Raw genomic sequence first — 15,537 nt, 5'->3', positions numbered from 1 at the left:
AACCACTCGGCCACAGAACGAGCGTGTAGTGATACGCCTCTTGTTTTTTTTTTCTTGCGTACTACTTGCGTAGCTTTCGCTGCGTTGCACCTGATGTATGAAACGGAGTATAGTGATTGGTATGAACCTAAGGACGTAGTTCGAGGCACGCTTGGTGCACTATTTTTTTTTATTTTTTTACTTTCTTTTAGGTTTTTTATGTACCTAACTTGTTTCGTTACTTTTTACTTTTTAGTATTTATCCCACGCCTTTTTTTCTCCGGGCGAACAGCGCCGCTAGTGCGGAGCGTCCCAGTATGCCGCGTCCCAGTGCGCCCAGTTTCCAGCGTCATACTGGGACCATTATCAGGTATGGTGCTGGGGCGCTGGCTCCCAAGCCCTGTATACGTGTACTCGACAGTACAGAGTCGGGTAAGCGTCGAGTAAGCGACGTCACCACTTACTCGACCCTGTAGGTGTCTACATGATCTCGCTTCCTAGCGAGTAAGTATCGCAGCGGCCCCTAGCGTCGGGACAAGTAGTTACCGCGCAAGCTTCCGGCACTTCCGGTTCGCTTTTCTGACCGTTTCCCGCGCTTTCGCGATGGCTGCGTCGTCTGCTTCGATCTTAATCATTTTCCTGTCCCTTCACCAACTTTATTTTATGACGATCTTGGTGTCGTGGATAAGTGTGTATAACATCCTTATATCTGTCGTGATGTTTCGGCACCGGGCTCGTTGTCAACATATACGAACCATCACGTCGCATAGCCGAGCCTCACTCACCGCCGGTTGGTCCAACCATGAAGTCGCCGTTTTGCATGGTTAGTAACCATTTTTCTATGTCTGTTTTTAATTTTCGTGTGCAGAGACTGTTATAGAGCGGTTTATGCGGTGTGCCGAAAGGATCAAGCTACATATGTTCACCAATACTGGTAGCTATGCGTTTGAGCAGTAGGAGCAGACAAAAAAAAAAAAACAGCGCGCGCACCGCACTGCGGGAATCCACTCTCCTGTATTTTATTTACTACTATTTAACAGTGCTATGCGGTGGACTAACGATCAGAGCGTTCGCATCGCAATCTCGAGGTCCTGTGTTTATCTCAGTACCGCCAATTTCACAAAGTTTCCTTTCTCTTTAACGAATTCACAAGGTTTTGCTCGGCTTGGTGCTCGGCTTTTCTCGGGTGAAATTCCTGGAAGGAGGTCTTTGGTCGCCTCAGCTGTACCTTAATCTATGCGTGAGGGACCAAAACCTTGCAAACATTTCTCGGTGGCACGTCGAACCCCGCGCGTGCGCGCAAGGCGGACATATGCCGGGCTTCGCCTTGCATCAGCGAATATCGCGTTTTTATTTTATGGCGCTTCGTCACACGCATTCAGTATATATTACTGCTCTTTGACAAATGCTTCTCGCGGTATATATAGGGGGAAGTGAATATTAAATATTATACTCAAAAGGAAGCAATATTCTTCTCCTGATCAGTACCTTCTGTGGCATGGCGACATAACTAGGCGTACTGCTCTAGCAACACTTTGGACCACTAATTTAGGATTATGACTGTGATGCCGCGCACTACAGTCCGTTTTCAGCATATTTGGAACAGGGTAGTAAAAACTGTGCTAAACTGGTAACACCATGCATCTTTCAGGACTGGAAACGATGTCACCATCACCAAAACGCCGAGCATGGACCAAAAAAAAAGGAGCAGTGATTGGTGGGATAACATTGTATGCAATAACTTTGATGACAGTGAATGGAAGCATAATTTCAGAATGTCAAGGGCAAATTTTTGTGAATTGGTTGCCGCCCTTGCTCCATTCATGTCTCCGGAGAGTAATTTTGTTCGAGAGCCAGTGCCTGTTGACAAGCGGATTTCCATTGCCCTGTACAAACTGGCTAGCTGCTGTGAGTGCAGGGTAGTGGCAAATCAGTTTGGAGTCCACAAAAGCACTGTACAAAAATTCGTATATCTTTTCTGCAGCACTGTAAAAAGGCATCTCGCCAAACAATACATCTACATGCCTACAAGCGAAGAGGCTGCAGTAATATCTAGAAATTTTAGCGAAAAGTGCCACATCCCACAGATATGTGGTGCCATCGATGGCACCCACATACCAATCACTGCTCCTAAAAAAGGCTACAGAGATTTTATCAATCGCAAAATGTGGGCGTCATACAACATGCAGGCAGTTGTGGACGACCGTGGCATGTAAGTCATTTCTTCATTAATTACTGGGAGTAAAAGCTTGCTTGCTGGTAGCACACAATTAATATTGACTCAAAGCTTCTGGAAAATATCAAATCATGCTGGTTTTGCTTTGTGCAATCGGTACTCTTCCAAGCTAGGTATTTAGCGGTCATGTTGATGTACAAAAAGAGCCACAGTGAATTTTCAAACAAAACATTGTTTGATAGCAACCCTCACAAAGTATGATTATTGCGATTAACTATAATGATAACGAATGTATCGTATTTCATTTAAACTTTGGGACGTCCATTACTGACAGTGTTTCCTTTAAAAACTGCGAATTCTGCAGATTTCCTGCATTGTTCCGCTGGTCAACTACTTTTATACCCGTTTTTTTTTATTGAAATAGCAAAATCTTGATAAATGTGTATTTATAATTTGCACTTAGGTCAAGTAAAGCACAAACAGATGTAGAAAGGAGCTTGTATGGCTTGCCGTTTGCATCATCTGTCTTAGCTCTATGACTATTAAGTGTATATAATAGCAACTACCTCAATACTTCTTTGGAGCATGTGCAATTACATGGAAGGTTGCAGTACAGTAAGGTTGACAGTATTAGTCTGCATCGAACACAGCTAAAAGAAAAAAAAACCTTAGCTGCACCAATGTGTGCACATCATGATGCTAATATATTGTAAGACCACTGGAAATATGCCACTGATACCACCAAATTTATCAAATGCAACCTAGCATTGTTTTGAAAGTAATAATAGCACTAAAAAGACACCTGGAAAGTCAAGAAAGACACAGGACTCCTGGCTTTGTCTTTTTTGTGCCGTTCTACCTTTCAAAAGCTATGCACCATCTTGCGCGTGTACTAGTTCTGTTAAATTAGAATAGTTTGGAGACTGTTTTCTTTTTTCAGGACGTTTCTCAACTTCTTCCTTTTGTGACATTACTTTGCATGCTAGTTTTGCTTTCCTGTTGTGCCACTGACAGTGATACGAACTGAATATTTTGACTTTGCAGCAGTGCTCCATCACCTAATAAGATGGTGCAAATTATAGCCTTCAACAGCGTCTTTGCCTCTAATTGTACCCTATTTTTGTGACCTCAGGTTTCGCTGCATTTTATGCCTTGCGCCAGGCAGCGCTCATGACTCCACGGCGCTTAAAATGGCAAAACTCTACAAGAGCAGTGATCAACTGATGCCAAAGGGCAACCGTCTCTTTGAGGGGAAACTTCTTCCCTTCATGCTTCTTGCCGACCCTGCATACCCGTCCTTGCCCTGGATCTTGAAAGGCTATACATGCAGGCTGTCAAAAGAAGCGGAGTCTTTCAATGTGTACCACAGCGCTGGCAGGAATGTTGTGGAACAGGCATTTGGGAGGTTAAAGGGGCGTTGGCGTGTTTTGCTAAAGCGCACAGACATAAGAGACAAGTTTGTGCCTGCCAATGCCCTCACAGCTTGTGTGCTACACAACTTTTGTGGACAGCACTCAGAGTCGTATGAAGAGTCCTGGGGTGCCATTGTTTCGTCAACTGAAACAGAAGATTTCCCACAGCCCGTCAGCAGGCCTTATGCAAACACACAGCAATCAGAAATAAGGGACAGCCTTAGCAACCACCTCGCTCGAAATTTCCCGATTCGCACCAGCAGCCTTTCTTGAACTTTCTTGAATTCCAAGAAAATCGTTTTTTTTGTGTGTGTGTGTGTGCGTGTGCAAAAGGCTGGAATGATGAGCACAACAAGAAAGGGTAGGTGTGAGCTACCAATTAGATTTGCATGCTGCCTAATACCTCAAGGCACGACTTGTATGCTTTAATGCTGACGCATCACACAGGGTATGCCTTGCAAACTCCACTCGGCAGTTAGCACCTGCTCTGTGTCAGTGTTTTATCATCTTTTGCACTAAAAGCCATTTTTATTTTTGTAACATGCAATACATCACCTATCTCATATTAAAATGTTATTACCTTTTTGAGGCAGAACAACTTACTAATAATGCCAGCATTTTTATATGTATCTTGAAGAGCCCTGTCATGCATGCATTCAACAAGGAATACATAATCCAACAAATTTTCAAATGGAAGTTTTCTTCTTTATTGAAATTTATCTCAATAACCACATACAGAACTTTGAATGGGGTTTCGAGAAAATAAAAAAAGGAAACAGCCAGGCAAAATTCACACATCACATCACAGTTGTGCACCAGTCTGGTTAGGCAATAAAAAGAAGCATGCATATAGTTCACTAAAGAGACACCAACCAAAAAGAAGGTGTCATAAAATGCAAGATCATATAAACAGTCAATGTCAACAAATTAGGAACTGAGATGTTGAAAGCAACTTGGTCTTGGGTACTAATAAGACATAATATCAGGTACCAATAAGACATCACAAATGAGTGCATGAAGACTAAATATGAAGCAAGGAATGATATAAAGACCACAATATAATTACCAGAAAATATGTACGTCAGTATGCTAATTTGAAATGTAATGGTAGGTGGAAATGAAATGGGCAGGTTAGAACTCACTCTTTAGTCGGGAACGATACTGAAAAAACACAATAAGTACAATGAAAAATATATAGGACAGTATGAGGCAGTTTCTGGAAGTAGGTTAACTGTAGGGTTGAAAATAAATGAAACTGGCTTTTATCTCGTTAATGTGTAACAAATTTAAATTCTGACTATATTGCACTTGTTATATTTATATTGCACATCATTGCCACCTTTGCCAAAAGTAACTGAGCAGCTATGTTTGCTGCCGAAAGAAGCTCGAGGATGGGGGGCCGCGCTCAAATTTAAATTCTGACCATATTGCACTTCAGTTCTGTATATTTATATTGCACATCATGGTCTCATCTTTGACAAACGCAACTGAGCAGCTGCGTTTCCCGCTGAAACAAGTTCTAAGCCAAGTAGCCATTTGCTGCGCTCCCCAGCGCTGGTCCTTGATCCCTTGCTACAAGTGTAACCTGGCTGACTTAGGCCTTCACTCTTGCTCTCCTTCTTTATACAAGAAAGCAAATAGCAAGTGTGATGTGCAATTTCTTGCCTTTGAAGCTGAGCAAGGACAAAAGCTTACATGAGACAGTTTACAGTTTTAACCGGAAGGTAAAGCAAGTCAGTGCTGGGGAGTGCAGCGCTGCTGCTCAACCTTGAGCTTGGCCTAGCAGATTCAGCTGTTCAGTTATTTCAGTTATTTCAGTTCAGCTGTTCAGTTCAGTCAAGAATGTGATAATGTGATGCATCTCATTCTTAAGTGTTTTTGGTGTGTTGGCTGGTCGTGGCATTAGAAGTCGGTGTATGATTTGTTTGTTGTTGGTGCTGTGTTGTAACGTTCTGAAAATTTTGTGGTGATACAAAATGTGGGAAGCTGGGTGGATGTTGCAGTGCTGTTGCTAATAGTGTTGCCCGTTGTGAAAAAAAACTGTGCCATTAAGGCTTGCGTACCCTGTAGAAAGGTGTTGGACACACCTTGCAGCAGATCTTGAGTGTGTGCTTTTTCAACTTCCAGCAGTTCTTTCTGCCTCTGAAACTGCAGATCAGCCTGGCTTGTCAAAAACTGTTGATTTCTGTGCAGCATGCTCTGCAGAACCTTTTCGAATTTGGCCTCTGCCGTGCGGCGTCGCTTCTGCGGAGGTGATTTGCTTGAGGTACTCGCTACAAGAAAAGAAAAATATTTACATATGGTGAAGCATTGCTCAAAAGTAAAGAATGGCAGTGCAAAAAAAAGGCAGGTCTTCTGAAATCCCAGAATTTTACTTTTCATACTCGCTATGCTATACTTTAACCATGTGCAGTAAATTGACGAGGAATAATAATAATAATAATAATAATAATAATAATAATAATAATAATAATAATAATAATAATAATAATAATAATAATAATAATAATAATAATAATAATAATAATAATAATAATAATAATAATCAATCAATCAATCAATCAATCAATCAATCAATCTTTATTTAATGTGCGCAGGAACAACCATGTGGTCTTTGTGCTGCACACACAAAAAAAATGAAAAAGCACAAACATGTTTACACACACAGAGAGAACACAAAAAAAAGAAATAAATCATACATGAAATGAAACTGAGACGAAAAGTATCACGGAAATTAAGCAAACAATGAGTATCATCACTTATATACACAGTGAGAGAATTTTTTAGCACACCAGGAAATAAAGAAAAAAAAAAGAACGTTAGGTAGAAGAGAAAAAAAAAAAAAACAGATGACTGACATTGATTATAGTAATATAGAAATATACATAAAATAAACAACCATTCCAGGCGCAACAAGTGCATGGTACTTAAAACACAGGCTAGAAATACAGAATAATACAATAAAGAAGTAAAATTGAACAAGGGACAGTAAGATTCGAATATAAAGTTTAAAGTTGAAATATAAGCAAGAAACGGATAAAAAGTAGTTCAAGATACAGACAGCATTGAACAGGAGAAAAAGCAAAAAGTGAAGTAAATACAATTTAAGGCTAGAAAGTGGGAGTTATATGTGATAAAGTACTATTTAGAATACAACGCTACGAACATCCAATGTAAATGAACAGAGCGAGTTTTGGAAGATGTCAAGGTGAGGACAAAAAGAGTTAAATAACCACTGCATCCTGTCCAGAGGGGAGTGGGAATGAAGAGGAGAAACCTGAAATGGTCTGAATTCCCTCATGCTCTTTCGCGGAACGCGCAGTAGGATGTACTCTAAGAGCTGAGGGCACATAATGTGGCCATGAAGGAGTTTGTACAGAAATATGATATCAAGTCTGATACGACGGCAGTGAAGGGAAGGAAGATTCAGTTGGGCGCTCCCGGTGGAGCGAGAGGGGGAAGTTGCGAAAGGAAAGCGATAATGAAATATCCGTAAAAATTTTTTCTGTACTCTGTCAACCTTGTCCAAGTTCGATTTGCAAGTGCCATTCCAAACAACCGACGCATACTCCAAGACCGGGAGGCATATGGACAGGTACAGTTTTAGGAACGGAAGTGGAGTATGGAACTTTCTCGAAAGTCTGCAAACGAATCCGAGTGTGCGCATAGCCCGCTGAGCAATGCGTTTAGTGTGAGAGGAGAAGCTGAGGGTGCGGTCAAAAAGTACACCAAGGTCATTAATTTCATCAACCCTATCCAACAGCACAGAATTGACAGAATAATGGTAGAGAAAGCTATGTGTTTTACGAGTAAAGGACACAACCCTAGTTTTGGAAGAATTGAGGGTAAGTCGATTCATCGCACACCAATCAGAAAAAGCAGATATGTCCGATTGCAACAACACGCAATCTTGAAAAGAATGTATTACCTTGAATATTTTTATATCATCAGCATAAAGAAGAAACGAGGAGTTCTTTATCGCCGAGGAAACATCATTAATAAAAACGGAGAAGAGAAGCGGGCCTAGTACTGAACCTTGAGGAACTCCGCTCGTTGCAGGGTAAACGAAAGAAGTCTGTCCATTGACACTGACAAAGCAGAAGCGATCAAGGAGATAGTTGCGTAGGAGGGCTACGAGAGAGACTTCAACGCCAGAGAGTAGAAGTTTTTCAAGAAGTAGTGAGTGAGTAACAACGTCGAAAGCTTTGCTCATATCACAGTACACAGTGTCAACCTGACCCCTCTGAAGGACTGCTGCAGAGGCATACGTCATAAACGTGACTAGGTTGGTGGAAGTAGAGCGACCCGACATGAAGCCATGTTGATTCGGTACTATGATATGTTTGAGATGGAAGGAAAGTACGCTGTGCAAAGCTAATTCGAAAAGCTTAGAGGTTGCACATAGAAGAGAAATCGGACGATAATTGGAAACATCAGTTTTGTTTCCAGACTTGAAGACAGGAAACACGCGTGCCATTTTCCACACGCGAGGAAAGGCAGCATTTTTTAAACAGTTATTAAATATGGCAGTCAGTACTGGTACGAAGATATAACTGAAGGCTTTATTATGGCAGCTGGAATGCCATCAGGTCCAGGAGACAAAGATGGTCTCAGACGCTTAAGACTCTCAGTTATCAACTCCTCGTCAAAGAGAATGGAATTAGATAGTGCACCAGATGGGAGGCAAACGGAATCACAATGTGGATGTTTGTAAACGGAGGAAAAATGTTGTGCAAAACTGTCGGCAACATCCCGAATTTCCGAACCCTGAGAGTCAACTAAGGTGATACTTAAATCTGATTTAATGGAACGCTTGCGAACGTAACGCCAGAACTGACTAGGACGATTTGAGGCATACCTCTCTAAAGACTCAAGATAGGAGTCGTAGTCCCGCTTGTATAAGCGTTTGCAAAGAGAACGCACACGGCGAAATAATAATAATAATAATAATAATGATAATAATAATAATAATAATAATAATAATAATAATAATAATAATAATAATAATAATAATAATAATAATAATAATAATAATAATAATAATAATAATAATAATAATAATAATAATAATAATAATAATAATAATAATAATAATAATAATAATAATAATAATGTTTTATTTACACCCAATGTGCACATAGGATGTGGGAGCACAGCAGAAAAAGTTGTCGTAATGACAACTTGACAAGACTTTCCAGAAAGCTGTGGTTTTGGATGACAGAAGACATGGTGTAGAAAGGCACTAGAATTAACAAATGAGACAATGTCGCCTTTTTTGCTATGTCACCTGTTCACTGGTAATACTTCGTGCATGGCAATGTAAGGTGTGGAAAGGCACACACAGCTTTACACATGGTAAATATAACCAGTAAACACAGATTTGTATTAGGGTTAAAAAAAAGAAAGACTGTAGGCACATACTCACCCTTTACTCTCAGAAAATCTAGTGGCAAAAAAGTTACAGACAGTTTAATGAGAGAATTAAAGTTACCAAAATATCAAAGTGTAATATTTATGGTTTATTTCTGGCCTCTTCAGCAATAGGTATATAAAATATTTTTCTTCAAACATTGGCAGCAGTGAATTTCAGTTTTAACTGCCTGAACATTCCTGGCAGTACAAGACTACAGTATTTTGCAAACAGCCACACCTAAAACAGCAAATAATATCAGTTTATACTGACACCATTTGCTGATAGCACAGGTATATAATAGTTTTATGCTGTGTCTGATTGTCTGCCTGTCTTGAATAAAACTTGTTTGCTACACTCATTCTCTTATTAATGCTGTAATATAGCTGAGCATCAGCAACGTCACCAGACGTTCAGGGCTCAGAACAGTGGCCACTACAGTGGCCAGTTCAATGGATGCAGTGGTGGTAGAGCATCCGCCTCATGTGCAGGAGAGCATCCGCCTCGTGTGCAGGAGGCCCATGGTTTAAATCCCAGTGCGAACAGGATTCTCCACCGGAAAGAAATAAAGAATGAGTGTTGAGTGAATTGAAAATCAAGGTGAGCAATACTGCATGACGACAGAAAAAGACCAATCGGAAAAGGTACTGGGCAAGTTGACGCACACCTCTTCAATGCTATTAACTGCATGTTTAAAAGCAGTATTCTGTGCACTTGAGCAAAGTAGAGTTCTGGGCTAGTTGGTAAGACATGATTACTTGTCTGTTCCACGCTAAGCCTCCCAGTAATCTGTGCATTTCACTGGGAAGAGCTAGAGATAAAAATTTACCGTTGACTTCTGAACCCTTCGGATTTGCTCAAGAAGCTGCCCTGCTAAATGTCTCGGGAAGAGCTCTAGGACAGGACTGAGGACTTAAACATGCAAAGCTTAATCGTGAGGCCACAATTCAACATGAAGAAAACTTCAGCTATATCATGCACCTTGGCAAGGAAAGAGGAGTGAATAATAAGCAGCAGAGTACTGAAAACTGTGAGAGCATTAAGTCTGTCTTGGGCAAAATATGACTGCAGAGCTGAATCATGACTTAATATTCCATAAAGGGAAGGCAGGAAAGCATATAGTAGCTGTGGAATGATATGGTGTTTGGGCTTCATATCCCAAAGCAAAAAATGTGCGCCGACAGATGCCATAGCAGAAGGTTCTGGATTAATTTGAATCACCTGAGGTTCTTTAAGGATGCACAGTGGGCTAAAATGAGGAAACAATTCGATTCCTGTTTTCTTACGATACCAAATCCAAGAACCTTCCTGAACGACATTCAATGTCTCACATGGTTTCCTGCCAATTTATTACTCAGAACAGCCTCGTTTTCATAGTGAATTCCTTCAGAGCTTGCATCCACTTGCATTTTTGCACAGAAAAGCTGTTTGGCCACGGTATTTTGATATGTTGCCTACCAACAGCAATGCTTGTAAGGTGCCATTCTAAAAATGACAATTGCTGTGTGGAAAAGTAACAAAATGACGAATAGGCTGTTCGTGCAGAATGCACAAATAAATCCAAACCACACAGCCTGCTCACCAGCAAGTAGCGCAGCCAAAGCCTTTGGAAAAAGTCTCTACAAGTAGTACCGAAATAGCTTCCAGTCACTTAAGCATGTCTATGAATGCACACCAAAAAACGCCTTCTTTACAGTGCACCTGTCTGAATAACCTTCAGAGATGCAATGCTCACATTGACTTAAGGCAGCATGGCGCAAAGTAAACTGCTTCAATATACCTCAAGGCTTCTCAAGGCACCATGGGTATCAGCATATGCTATGTAGTGGCATGGTTCTGTGAGGTGGTCCATCGTAGATAATACTTCGTAGCAGGAGATGTGCAGACCAGATCAAAAACCAGCCTCAGCACAATCAAAGAATAATATTGTGCCTTAATGGTATAGGGCTTTGCAATAATTACTATAAGGAACCATAAAGCAAAGACAATATTATAATTCTGATCTCTTCAGAGATTCACAAGCAGTCACAGAGGTTGAAGAGCAGTTGTACAAACCTGGCCTAAACAGGTGCTAGGAGCACTTGTTAAATAATAAACATGGCTTCCTGACCACTGACACTGTAGCCTCATCTACAGCGTCCTAGACTGTGCGGCAAAAACAGGGTTGACGCATTAGGTCCATTTTGGCAATAAAGCGTACCCCACCATCTTCAAGGTGGTCCAATGGTCTTAGCAGTGCAGCTGGGCAGCTGCTTCATCCAGTCAGTGACAGGTATGTTAAAGGATTAATACCTTGAGAGATCAAGGCTATGTGTGTGCCAAGGGGGCGAATTAGGCACCAATCACATCACATTAAAGCTGTCACAAACCTGTCGGCCCCCGCTCTTATTGGTGTACTTGCCAAAACCAACCAACAGGAGCACGGTTAATTAATCGTTTTGCGAGTTTTTTTTTATGTGATCGGTGCGTAATTTATTCCCAGGTAGACAATTCTGCCCCCTTACCCTTCTCATGCAGCTGACCTATGATACAACATTCAGTTTGCCAATGCTTACGTTCGCTATGCTCCTGAAGGCCATCAGCTCCATCCTCCTCATTTCTGGCCTCGCTGTCACTGATGTCTGCAAAACAAAAGAACAAAATTTATTTGACTGTTTGCAGGCCTCCCAAAGGGCTCAGCTTGCACAACTTACAATCTAAGGGTTGTAAGATGCCTTTCAAACCTCAATTGTCTTTTTTTTTTCACAACTAGCAAGGTATGTTCCTAGTAAACTTACTCACCTTACTACGCCATACCCTCCAAACATTCATTACTCATGTCTTGCTTTGAAAGTCACTCAATGACACCTTTCTGCACATTCCAAATCACCAGCAGTTGCTATGCTACTTTCTTAGTTTCCAAGTTTCAGCCCCATGAGTGTGACTAGTAAGAAATATAAACTTTCCTTTTTTAGACATTAGTTTTTCAACACTGTCTACATATATTTGAAGTACATAAGTGTATTTTTCCAGTACTCAGCTATATAGGACCAAACCCCAGAGAATAACTAGATGCAGGGAATAAAACTGAGCACAGCAAAGTGGGCTATTTGTTAAAGAAGAAATTGAAGTAGTGACGTTAAGACAAAAAGACAAGCGCCAAAATTAATTTTTAAGAGTATTTTATGATGAGCTGTGCTGCAGAATGTAATTGAAATGAACTTGATACAGTTTCTCGCTGCTGTGGCGTACTTCAATACAAACATTCACATCATCTGGGAGAAAAGAAAATCATGACGGAGCAAGGTGCAGAGCACAAGTAGTACATTATTATTATTATTATTATTATTATTATTATTATTATTATTATTATTCCGGCTGAGACAATTATAAACCTTAATGTCATGGAAGTGTTCAGGTTGGTAACTTCTGTCTGTCAAGTAGTAGCATGGTAAAAAAAAAAATCAGTCGACACCACCGCATATGCGCCCTCCATTTGTCAAGCATTGTTACAAGCATGCTTTGGGCACTCAACACACTGCCGCTAGAAATGTAAATATTACAAATGCGAAAACGAACGACTGAACTTCGTCATAACAACGCTGCGATGTGCGACTTCGGCACTATTGACATGCTACACGGCATCGAAAGATAAAAGCGTAAGAACACATGCGTCAAGAAGTATACTTGCCCAGCTGCGAGTTGTCTCCGTGGTCTCCGTCGTCTTCGACGGACTCAACGCCATATATTCGTGCTTGCACCATCGGCCTGTGGCTCAGGAGCGTACTCATGTGCCCATACCATTTCCACGTAGATGGTGCTGCGCCACTTCTCTCTTGCTCGAGACGCTCCTGTTGCGAAATTATAATGTGCTACTGCAGCATCATATCATTCGGTAATGAGATCGCAATTCGATTGAGGACTTGTGTATACTCACGGCCGTGAATCTCTTTTTCAAGTTTTTCCACAGGTTCCTAAGCTGTTGCCACGTCCAAAAAAATCCGAGGCTTGCCATTTCCGCTTCTAATTCTTTGAAGACGGTCTGGTTGCGCTGTCTTTTACTGTCTAGAGCTTCGCTAACATTTCTCTCGTTGATAAGAGCGAGAAACGACTCTATTTCGTTATCGGTCCAAGATGCACGCGAACTCATAGCGGTCGCCATTTTAGATTGCTGATCACATGATCGGAAGTTTTGTATCCCAGAGTTGCCCATAACTCGACGCTTGGCTCGACAGAGTCTACATGCTTCTAAACAAGCGGGTCAAGCGAGTTAACCTACCCCCTGCAGGCGAGTTAACTCGACTCGCTTCGCCGCCTATTTTACTCGACCCGACCGCGTATACATGAACCCGACAACTGGTTTTTTTCTCGACAGCCTTACTCGACCCGACTCTGTCGAGTCCATGCATACAGGGCTCCAGTGGCACTGGTTTTTGCAATAGGGTTATGAAGAACTTATTTTTTTATATGCAGGTTATAATTGGTGCCCTTCACTGTGTCCCTTACCACTAGATGAATAAAAAAGAGAAATCTGAAAACATACGTATTATGGCATCAATCCTCACTGGATCCAGCGGTTCCTTCTGCTCAACATCCTTGTGGGCATTCGATTTTTTGCCATACAGCGACTTTTCCGGCACAGTCCTCTGGTGTAAACAATGCCCGCATAGTGAGCGAGCAAATTTTGTGCCAGAGTTCTTTGCATCAGCTTTGATTCTAGCTATAGTGTCCCTTCATCAGTCAGGACACCATTGCCAAGATCAACCTGCGGACAAGAAAATGAAAAAAATCATTTTAGGCTTATGCTGGTATCGCACGCTTGTTTAAAAATGTTATTTGAGGAATACATTCTGTATCGCTACTACTATATATAACTGTTATTTGAGCCATACCTTCTACATTACTACTAAATATTGTACGAGCAAGTATATGGAAACTTGGCTTCAGTTTAACAGAAGTACCAGCAAGGTGACCCAAGGCTTCGCAAGCTGAGGGTAACATTTGTCATGATTTGGCCGAGTGGCATACAGCTGCCAAGCAAAAATTCATGCTCGTGATTTTTCGGATATCCATGATTATTCGGAAATTTTCGTGGCACCACAACAATCTCCATGCAAATAATGTACAGGAGCACCATATATTTTGGATGCATCACAAATCGTTGCTTAAGTTTTGAGACTTTATTCGCATTTACCAGAGCACAATTGACAAGAGCCAAGCCGCCATAAAATACCAATAGTGGAATGTCATTTAGTCAGGCTTCAAGGCATAGTAAATGTAATCAAACAGCGCAAAATTCAAGAAAGAAACGCCGTACAGATGCAGGGCACTTTTGCAGTGCGCCGCAGTAGCACTCTTCACTAATGACCCCACTGTGTATTGGGATGCTTCAGCTAACAGACTGAGGACTATACAATGAAGCAATGTCAAAACATGGGGGTTCAGTAAACTCGCAGTGACAGGATTGCTTTCGCATCTGGATTTTGTCCTAACCCACAAATTATCTAGCTATGTGCCGACACCACTACAGCATTGAACACTGGTTACTGCCTGCTGTCTGTGTCAACACTGCGCAGTAGCCCTGCTTACATGGAATAGACAGCACGGGGTCGAGTCAGCGGCGAGTAGGGCCTCATTCTCACAGCCGGTTTTTCTCTCCTCTGTCGCCTCCGTCGCGCCGGCGCTCGCCCGAGAAGGGGAGTTAATAGTGCCAGTACTCCCCGAAATCGGGCGGCCGGCGCCGTGGGGTTTTGCTCCAAGGCGCCACCGGTGCGGCGAGCCGTGGACTCCGCCCCACGAAAGACGGACCAGTGAGCGCGCTCGCTTCTCTCACGTGACTCTACGTCACGGCTTGCGTGTCGCGACCAAGCGAGCGCCGGCGGAGCGGCCGCACGGCCATCGCGGGCTCGCATGCAGATGGCAGTGCGCGAGCACAGAGAGATAGAGAAAAAAAAAGCTGAGGTTGCCCCCCTCTCTGGTGCCTCGCGAAGCGCGCGCTGGCAAGAGACAACAAATGCTGTTCCTTTTTTTTTCATTTCTCAATGCACCGGCCGGCTGTCGCAGCTAAACATGACCTCCTGCAAAACCTTACGATGTATCTGTTGTATATTTGAATGGGTTTATCAAAAGAAATCTTGCAAGTTATGTCGACCCATTCCTTTATTCATGACAGAGTTATAATATATGTTCCTATAGACTTCTTCGATTTCGCTGACTGCCATGAATAATATTACAAATATTATAGGAGTGCGCATTTATGCTGAGCTTGGATACTGCCTGGATATATATTCGCACCCATTTATTGTTTCGTAGTACGCGCGATGTTTGTACTGAAGCTGAGATAAGAAGGCGTTACAACTCCGAACTGCTGCGAGAAGTCGCGACACTAAATGTGGAATATAAGAGACGGGGATTTTTTTTTTATCAGGGGCGCTGAAGTAACAGTACTATTCTCAAGTAGTAGGTTTGGAATTTCACTCACTTCCATTCCGGAGCTACGCAAACGATACCTCATTGCAAACAGTTAAGCGGGTAGTTTTTCTCGCAAACCTAAGCTGATCCAAACACAGAACAGGTGCTTA

The 15,537-nt window shown here is 41.9% G+C and overlaps 1 pseudogene; it reads left to right on the top strand.

The window, feature by feature from the left end:
- The first annotated feature begins 460 nt into the window (after window positions 1-460).
- Window positions 461-2,195, top strand: LOC146194881 (uncharacterized; annotated as a pseudogene).
- The last annotated feature ends 13,342 nt before the right edge of the window (window positions 2,196-15,537 follow it).

Source organism: Amblyomma maculatum, chromosome 3, assembly GCF_055883805.1.
Source record: "Amblyomma maculatum isolate TAMU_Amacu chromosome 3, ASM5588380v1, whole genome shotgun sequence".
In the NCBI taxonomy this organism is placed as follows: Eukaryota; Metazoa; Arthropoda; class Arachnida; order Ixodida; family Ixodidae; genus Amblyomma; species Amblyomma maculatum.
This window is presented reverse-complemented; position numbering and strand designations above follow the sequence as displayed.